Consider the following 10,664-nt stretch of genomic DNA (forward strand, 5'->3'; position numbering starts at 1 on the left):
TCTCAATTAGATCAACATGTTCGCACTTCACTTCATGTGAAAAACAAACAACTACGGAGTGAAAAGAAGCAAGTTTTACTAACCCAGATGCAAGAGGATTCTTCATTCAGTGTGTTTTACAAGGAAATGTGTGAAGCAATGATTGCAGCAAACATCCCTTGGTATAAAATTCAAGTACCGAAGTTCCGGGATTTTCTGGAAAAATATTGTGGCCGTAAACTTCCTGACGAGTCAACCCTTCGAAAGCGATATCTTCCACATTCCTACAAAGAAACTTTAGAATCAATTAGGGCAGAAGTAGGCAGTTCCTATGTGTGGATTTCCATCGACGAAACAACTGATGCTTTGGGACGGTATGTAAGTAATTTCATTGTTGGAACGCTAATTGCTGATTCTCCATCTACACCACATCTCATTGCATGCAAAGTTCTAGAGCGTACTAATCATTTTACCATAGCACGATTTGTGAATGACAGTCTTAAATTGTTGTATCCGGATGGCGTACAAGAAGAGAGAGTTCTTCTCATGTTCACAGACAGTGCGCCATACATGTTAAAAGCTGCTACGGCACTTAAAGTGTTTTATCCTAACTTGATCCACTTTACTTGCTTGGCACATGCTCTCCAATGCATTGCTGAGGAGGTGAGAGGCAATTTCCCGGAAGTCAACCAACTTATTTCTTCCACGAAAAAGGTGTTTCTGAAAACACCACAACATGTGCAAGTTTACAAGGAACAATTGCCAGGTGTACCACTTCCTCCGGAACCTATTCTTACTATACCGCGTTTGTTACAACCTGTCCCCTTTCCCGCGCTAGGGAGCACTCGACAGTTTCGGTGCCAATGAGAAACGAGGAAAAAATCGTCTGCTGGGCAGCGAGGAGCGAATGGAAGCCAGAAGAGAGGCGCTTACGTAGACGCTGTTGCGACGTTGCGTATTTTAATTGGCTGCCTGGCTTTGACTTTCCCCAGCACCGAGAAAAGCCAGGGAGCAACTAGCGCGGGAACAGGGACAGGTTGTAACAAACGCGGTATAGATGGTGCACTTGGATACGGGCAAGTAAGTTTTACAACGAACATTTTGAAGAAGTGAAATCTGTGCTTGACACATTTTCGGCAGACTCAGCTGTATCGGTACGCACTGCTCAAAATCTCTTCAAGGACACCAAACTTGCTTGCGATATGGCATACATAAACAGCAATTTTGGTTGGATTGATACAGGCATAAAAAACTTGAAACTGTTGGGCTTCCTCTCCCGGAAGCCATGGATATATATGAGGATGCAAGAAAGAAACTGTCTGCTGTTGGAGGAGATGTGGGAGAGAAAGCTCGAAGAAAATTTGACGCAGTGACTGAAAGAAACCCAGGTTACGTCAGCTTATTTACAGTGAGCCGCATTCTCAATGGTGAAACAGTTAACCCTCCCAATGATATTTCTCCCGACCACATTCACCTCCTGAAGTACGCTCCGGTTACTTCTTGTGACGTGGAGAGAAGTTTCTCTGCGTACTAGAACATATTATCTGATCGGCGACAAACATTTACTTCTGAACATTTGGAAATGTACCTGGTAACATATTGTAAGTTAAATAATTAAATACAGTGCCTGCCCCAAGATCAAAGGTAACCTGAATTTTTGTAAGTACTTTTTGAGTGAAAAATTTGGGCAACGAAAATTTACTACTGAACATTTTGAATGGTACCTGGTGACATTGTATATTAAATATTGAATATATTCAAATTGTGGTTAATATTTTTGCTCTATAAGAACATAAAAAATACTTAATGTAAGCATTGTAATATTGTAACTTCAATTTTTGTAAGTCTTTTTGAAATAAACATATCCCTTTGTGAGGAAAAAATGTAACAAAAATAGGAAGTAACGTTTGGAATAAATATTTATAGTACATATTTCATTATGAATTTACATATTTTTTACATATTTCAGACATTTTTATTACATATTTATGTACATATTTTAGGGGTTGATATTACATAAAAATCCGGGCTTTAGTCATCACGTTGCTTCTCTTCCAGATGCCTCTGGCACAGCCAAAGGTCTAGTGGCATGCATGGAGGGCATCGATATCCAAATCCAATCTTGAGTCCCATTTTGGTGGTACTGTGGACAACTAACCTAACCTAACCTCTGGTGTTACAAACACCATTTCTGTACCTACTTCATCCAGAATTTGGATGGCACCACATCAAGTTGATTACTTGCTGGTAGTTGATTGCATAATCTGTTTGGTGAATGATAGCACTAAAGTGAATTTTGTGGACTTACTTTTGTGTTCTAGTTTTTACAAGTATCTGAGAATCATGACACTGGAAACCAGATAGAAGAGCCGATGTCCAGACCTCCCTGAAGGCATTCTAGTAACGTCATCACCTTGTAATGACACAATCCCAGTTTTTGTTACACGCTGGAGGCACATAGTGGTTCGCATCTAAGTTAAACTGCATGTCGTAGCTATGCATAAACTGGACTTTAAAATAAAATCAAAAGTTGATGTTCATTCTTGGGCGATTCATCATCATTAACAAGTTCTCATCCTCTGAGGGAAACAGAGGTGATGAGGTGTTACCTTCAGCACAGACAGCATGTAGTTATCGGAGGGCGGGAACTGCTGTTTAGTGACATGACAGAGCTTGTGCTAGAGGATTACAAAAAATTGTTGGCGAGAGTATCCATTTCCACAGTCAGCAATGGAAGAATCCGCCAGGTTCTGAAGAAAATGCATGACAAACAAAGAATTTTGGGGAAGTTAAGCTATGAGAATTGGGGCTCATGAGGCTGAAACACAGTTTTGGAAGCAAGTAAAATTATTTCAAGTGGCTACAGGGAGGAAGTGTATTTTACTCTTCGTCATGCAAACGTGAGGACTATACTAAGTGCCAGTGTGCCGTGAAAATTCTGAAAATAGAGTGTAATTTCTTACAAGATCATAGATCCAAGAGACTGCTGCACATGATAGAAACAAATGCTAAGACCATCCAGAAGAACTTGATGGCACTGCAAGACATTGTGAGAGAGAAACAAAGGACTTAAACATACATGTCAATAGACAACTTGTATTTATCAACCACAAGTACCTTTTTACGATGTCCAGGAAGTCACTGCCACTTTGGACAATGAAGGTGTAGATGATCCAGACTACATTCCCTCTACGTGGAGAAGACAAAAAGAAACCAAAATTGTTGCGTTGGCGAGAAAGGTCTCATGTACTACATCGGCAACATAGCCACAGTAGCCGTTGTGACAGCAGCTCTATAGGACCACCGGACAGTGGAGGACACATCAAAGATAGTTCAGAGCAGCAAGGTGTGGTGACAAGGGAAGACAGCATAACCAGCAGAGGTTAATGTCCCCAGTGGTCCAGCATATCGCCAAAATGGGACTAAAGATTGGATATGGATATTGTGCCATTGTGCCATTGGCCCGTCTGGAGGAGAAGCAGCGTGATGACGTAAGATAGCAAGCCTGTACCATACGAATCATTACATTTTTTATATTTTTTACCTGCTGGTTTTGGTCCACTACTTGGTTCCTTTTGATGAACGGTACCAGACAGGCCCGTACCCAAGGCACCCCCCCCCCCTCGAGCCATGTTTTTTTTTTTAATTTGAACGTATAAAAACCTACAAAAATTACGTTGACAATTTTTCAGATTTTGTATGAATTTCTATTTTGTCCTTCTGCAAATGAATAGGTTGTTTCTGGACAGAGGCAGGCTCTAGAAGTATACAGTCTGCAATATTGGGCTATTTTCATTCTACGTATAATCATTGATGCAAGGGTATCTGACGTTCTGATTTACTCAGGACAGTCCATTTCTTTTAATCCATGTCCCCGACTTTTTCGTCTCAGCTCGGACACTACTTGCTATAAGGGAAGAAAGACTCTTGCACCACTACAGACATTGTACTGGTTATGTAGGACTTTCTGTAGAACACTGTGTACATTATTAAAATTGTTAAAAACAGTTGTTTGACACTTGACAAATAGGAACCCCTTGATTGTTGAATGGTTTCTGCTATTACAGTGTCACTAATGTTTCACATAATTAGAATAGAGGGAAATTTTCTATACTCTTTACATTATGGAAGAAAGGTTCCTCAATGACTCAAAACCAACCATATAAGGGACATTTAGCTCTCCACCCGCACCGCAAAGTTACCGAGTCCCTTTTTGCCACCACTAAGCAGGATAAAAAACTTTGTTTTCTTTCTCTAACATCAGGGGTTTCCTGCAAGATGTCCATTCTGCCACTCAATGGCTTAGGGTTGATTAATATTATGTAAATAGGAAAATTCACTTCACAGCAGAATCGTTGCTAGATTTTTGGGCCAAAAAATTGCCTTAAGGCCGTACTAAAGGCAATTTTGTGGTAATTTTTCGATAACAGATGGCAGCATCGTTTGCCATGGCAACCGAGGGCCATGTTGCCAGATCTCCGCGTAATCAAGGTAGATACATACAGGTTGGTCGATTAGGGTACTCCTTGATGGGACATGACGTCACGTTGGTTAGCAGATTTTATTGAAAAATCTAAGTAGATGTGGACCAACGTAATTGTTCATCATGAGATTTTAGTTGTATGTTCTTATTGAAAAAAAAACAATTTATCAGGAATGCAAGATAGTAATAGTCGTAATAGTAATATAAAATTCCTTTTATTGTATTATGTATTTCTTTTAATATTTCGAAAGCAGAAGAGAACATACAAAGATAGCTGAAGTTAATTCAAACACGAAATGCATAAAGTAAGAAGAGTAATTGAAATAATTGAAAACATTTTGCAATTACGTTTGAAGCGAATGCTGCATTGACTGTAGAATTCACTTTATATGACAGTACTTGAACATATTTATATCTTTTATCGGTGACGTTAGCAGATTTTCTTCATACATTTGCAGAATTTCAGTGAACATCTTGTAAATATTTATAAATATTAGCGCTCTCTAATGATCCTCAATCTTTTATCCTTCAAGTGAATAAACATGTAATTCTGCTCCCTTATTTTTATTGAGTTTTAATATCGCGATTTTGGAAGAAAAATTTCAGAAGAATCCTGGATACACAATAGGAGACATATTTGTTATTTTTATAATAGTTAAATATTAAATACAGTTTTGTAGCGCATCTAATTTATTTGCATGTCTTGTCACCACACAATGTCCTGTTTCATAGTTCTTTACGGATTTGGTCTATTCTGGTTTTCAGTTCTGCAGCTGATGTAGAATCTTTGGAGGTATCAGTAACATTTTCAAGTAACAGTAACTGTAAACTACTTACGTTATGAAATTAGTAATTGTAACTCAGTTATTTTTCCACCTAACTAGTAAGTTGTACAATTACTTTACTGCATGGAACGAAATATTAACTTGAACCAAATGTTCTCCTCAAAGAATGGGTAAATTGACGATTATTAAAGCCGGCCCCCGGGGCGGAGTGGTTAGCACATCGTGCTACGACGCCAGGGGTCCCGGGTTCGAATCCTGGCCTGAGCATGGATGTTCGTGAGTGTCCATTCATCAATTTCATCATATCCGCTCATCTCCATCATCGTAAACTAGCCAAAAGTGGCACAAAGAGCGAAGTAAAATAAAGCAAATCAATCAATCAATCAATCAATTGATGATTATTAAAATCTCGAGACCATGAGGACAATTTTGTATTTTTTTCGTCAAGAGCCAGGATGTATCCCAAGTTTATTTGTATTAGAACACTTACCATATAAGATTACATACATAATCTCCAACAATTCTCATGGACACACAGTAATTTTATAGTTCAACAAAAATTCTAAAAAATATTTGGTTTGCTCAACAAAATGAAATGAAATGTTAATCGTCATTGCTTTATAACTGAAGTTTACTGTGAATTTTATTGCCTCAATGTTTGTACATGAAATGTAAGAAATAAGTTATAATTTCATGAAACTTAATGCTTAGCATTTTGTGATCATCGGTGGTGAAAAGGACATCGCGCTTGCAACTCATGATCCGAACAACGTCTTACGAGATGAAACAAATCTAGAGTAAAGTAACTGTAATAATAACTATGTCAAGTACTTTATAAAGAACAGTAATAACAGTAATTATATGCGAATTACTTTCTCAAGTGATTAACTCGGAGTTACTTTTAAAGAGTAACTATTCAAACACTGCTGATATATCATCGAGTTCAGCAACATATTGGTATGAATTGCGAGGGAAGTTGAGCCTCCCCCTTGGCAAGGTGGTAACGTAATCGCCTTGTAATACAGGAGTCCCAGGTTCGATAGACGGTGAGTGTACAGTGATAGTCAAATAAAAATGGGACAACTAGATCCTGAAAGTCTCCCTTCTCTGCAATGCGTCTTGTGTGTTGTCTAAATCTACGGCGATGAGTGAATTGTAATAGCAAATTTTCAATGGCAAGTTCTGTCACTGCCGTTGAGTTAGGCAACACACATAACGCATTGCAGGGATGCAGGTATTTCAGAATATAGGTGTCCCATTTTTATTACCGGTGACTGTATATAGTGGTTTGGATCCCATTTTAAACTGTAGGTCCAGTCCCAATTAGCCTTTCTGTGTATAAAGAAGATTTAAAAAAACGTATTTCGAGGGAAGATACAATACAGTAATAAAAAAAAATAATCCGTCGCGCAACAGCCCACAATACAGTAATAAATACCATTAAAATAGAAGTTACAAAATAATTGTTTACAGGGACTACTAAAACTAGATTTTCGGGATATATAAAATCATATTTACGTTGTTGTTTCAATGCATATTTATTATTTTTCTTTATCGTACCATGCAAAACATTATTGGGTTCTCTGAGAGCAGTGTTAGCGATTGGGTTCAAAAACTGGGAGAGGGCAAGGACACTTTAATTTCTCTTGGTAGATAAGGTTTTGTATAGTATTGGGGTTAAAAGTGGGGGCCATCTGCCCCTCCCCCTAATTGCCGCCACTGTCTGAGAGATATGCTTTTTGCAAATCATCATCGTATTCAGGAAGAAATTTAGTTTCTTCAGATTTTTGAAAATACCTATAAAAATTTAAACTTGCAAGAATATCAATGAATGCGTACTAATGCTTGACAGACAAGACAAGTAAGTCACACCCCTGGCACTGTTTTTTTTTCTCCTGTTTCCCCTAATATACAATTTACAATTGATGACCACTTGCTATCAGATATTATTAAGGCTTGAAACATAATTTATTGAGCATATTTTGGACTCTTGATTTCTAGTAAATCATCACCATTCAATCAAGTGTCTACGCTAGCAAGCAAAAATGTATGTACTCTTCCATGTAAAGTTCAAACAGTCCACTTTGTTGATTTACAGTATATTCCATAGAAGCTTATACACCAACTGCCATTGTCGGTCAAACCTATTGTCCTTTTGTACAAATTTCAATAGTGCTCTTTACTATTGGTAGAAGACACTTCGATTAGTTTCTCAAATGCTCATCTGCAAAAGGAATAAATAAAAATATTTTTAACATCGTATATGAGACTATGAACTTACAAAACATGTTTAAAAAATATTGATATTACATTGTTACAACCTTAGACAAGTTGAGTTAATAATGGAACTTACAGATGTTGAGTAAATGGATTTGAAAATAATGGATCCAATTGGCACTATAATGCTTAACGATATCGTCCTGTTATTAAAGGGCAGTTTGGTTCACGATATGAGCTCACTTCAATGATCTAACTTTATAATGAATGTTAAATATGATGAGCCTAAATCAGAAATTGGCAAAATAATTGTTAGAAATAATTTCATAGTAGAGTGATGATTGCAATGCTATATGGAGTGAGGTTCCTCCAGGTTCCAATCCTGGTTTCATGTATGTATTTATATCATTATCTTTGTTCCAATCATCCATTTTATCAAATCATTATTCATCATCATTGTTCCATGGAGCAGAAGTTGGAGATAAATTAACAGAAATACATTACGAAATGGAAATTCAGTTTCTACTATATAATTATTTGAATTATTATAGTAGACCAACCAAGAAGCAAAAAAGCTTAAAAAAAAACTTTTATCTGCAAAACTAAATATGCTGACCAAGGCAGTAATTTATTTTATTAAAAACATAAACTAACGTAACGTTTCAACCTTCTAGCAAGGTCTTCTTCTAGGGTTGAAACGTTACGTTAGTTTATGTTTTTAATAAAATAAATTACTGCCTTGGTCAGCATATTTAGTTTTTCATAATCATGGAAACAAGGCTTAATGGAGTTTTATCTGCATGGAATGTTAATAATAGGCATCCATGCAAAATCAATCAGTCATAGGTCTGAGAGAAAAACTAGTCAAGCTTCAAACTCACTGGTATTCGAAGTAAACTATTTAGTACAAACGGCTACTGAAATCCAATCTGATATTGAACCAAATATACGTAGCATAATCAGGACAAATTATGATTTCTATGAAGCTCTGTGTCATCCACAATTAAATTATTGCCCTTGTACTTGCAAGTATGGGAACATTTATCTATACCGGTACTCATTTGGAAATTCTCAGTAAACATACAGACTTGTGTTCGATAGACGGTAAGATTTTAGTCTCATAACTGTTAGGGTGTACTTTTACACTTTAAATATATAGCCTACAGCATCAAGTTATTGGATGAAATACACTCTCATTATGAGCCGTCCTAAATTATAAAAGGACAAGAAAACAGAAGAGCTTCATACAGTTTACAAAACCGGTTTTCTGATGTGTTTCTGTAAAGGAAGATAACAGAACTGTGTCCGAAACTTGCAAACATTCAGAGATCTCACATTACATCTATTAGAATCAAACCTTAACTTAGCCTGACCTACTTAATACATATGAATATTTGCGAGCTGCTACAAAAATAAAAATAGAAAAACTCTTGTAGAAAATAGGTATAGAAAAACTCTTGTAGAAAATAGGTCAGCAAGTACTCGTTTCAACCGTGTACAAGGGAAAGTAAAAAACATTTAAACAAACTACTGATTTGTAATAAACATTCCGATTTTGTACATGTGAATAGCACGAGTTTCGTAGGTTTGGAAATTAACTTACAGGAATGAAAATAGAGCATTTTATGCAATATTGATTTAATGATATCAGATATAATCTATATTAAGCTACGCATATTTTATGCTATAGTAATGATCTCAAAATGGTAGTTATTAGGATTATGCCTAACGTAAAATATAACATTCTATTCTGCTTTTACATTTACAAAGAATTATCAACTTCGTTTGGAAGTTAAAAAAGTCATGCAGTGTCAAGCGATATTCTCACCGATATTACATCAGAAGATATTTCTTCAAGATGTAAATAAATTATACATTTTGCCTATATTTCAAACATTTTGCCTTTGATGGATAATATTAAGCAACAAGCAATTAAATATTAAGACTTACCTTCGAGCTTGTACAGCTTTTTAACATCCTCCGTGGAATATCTGTTCCCTTGTTCTCGTATCTGTACGGAATTCTATATCCTCTGGTAGCTTGGTTTGATTTTCACTCTTTCAAGAACTTGCATTGATCATATCGTTAGAAAGCACGGAGTGAAATCTTGGCAACATTGTATGCTAAAATCTGCACCATGGAGTATATTGCGACGAAACGCCACTTCAAAAGTTTTAATGATAAGCACTACTCTCTGAAGGTACGAAATGTTTTCATTTTTTCACATAGTATTTCAGATGCTTGCGGGAAGAACATGTGATCTTTGTTTCACCACGAAATCTTCCATACTAGTCATAAAAGAAAGAAAATGCACTGGTATTAACAAAAATACCACTTCAGCGCCATCTGTACGCAGCAGTTTGAACATGACGGAGACCTTATATTTTCTGTTATTTACTTAAATCCCTTCAATCGTAACAAAATTATAAGGTTCACATGTTCTAGTGAATAAAACAATCTTTCATATAGGAAAATTTCTTCCTTACCGAATCTATATTAGTTGTACGGTTACCCTTAGAAATTTGGGTCTATGCTTTAGCATGGCTTTAGAACCCCCTTAAGTACTTTTAACATGGATTGTTATTTGTCCAAAACACTCAAGAAATTAAGTGCATTATTATTTATGAATTTCTGTCGATCGGAATTTGTTTTGCTGCAACTTTTCTTCTTTTCTACTTATAATTGTCTTGGAACATAAATACACAGTGGTGTGACCGCATAACAGACAACTTTCAAAGTGTGCAGATGATATCAAGGCCAAAAAAATTCGATCCTACGAGCCGTTGAAAATGGATTTTCTAACCCACGTGTATGCAACCCCATTTAGTAGCTTCTTGGTTGCCAATGGCATTTATTTTTACTGCCGAATAAGATTCTAAAAGCAAAGCCGGGGTGAAGTCACTTAGCCGTTCCCTTCAGATAATTTATTTACAGCGTTCGCACTGACTTCAAAGTCCTAGACAACTGGAGGAGTCAGGAAAACAAGGCTAGGACTGAGGTCATTGGAAACAAATGATTTTTTAAAGAAAGCTTTCAAAACCTGGAAAAGTCAGGGGAATTAAATGATTTTTGCTTGGCAGAATTTGAAACCGGAAACATGTTTTGTTTTATCTTCTCAACAATCTTCCTTTTTGGGTAATATTGCTTATAAAAAGGTTCTTTCATTTATTTTCAAAAATGTTCAACAAACGTGATTCATT

This window comes from Lepisma saccharinum, chromosome 28 (assembly GCF_977018435.1).
Source record: "Lepisma saccharinum chromosome 28, izLepSacc3.1, whole genome shotgun sequence".
Lineage (NCBI taxonomy): Eukaryota > Metazoa > Arthropoda > Insecta > Zygentoma > Lepismatidae > Lepisma > Lepisma saccharinum.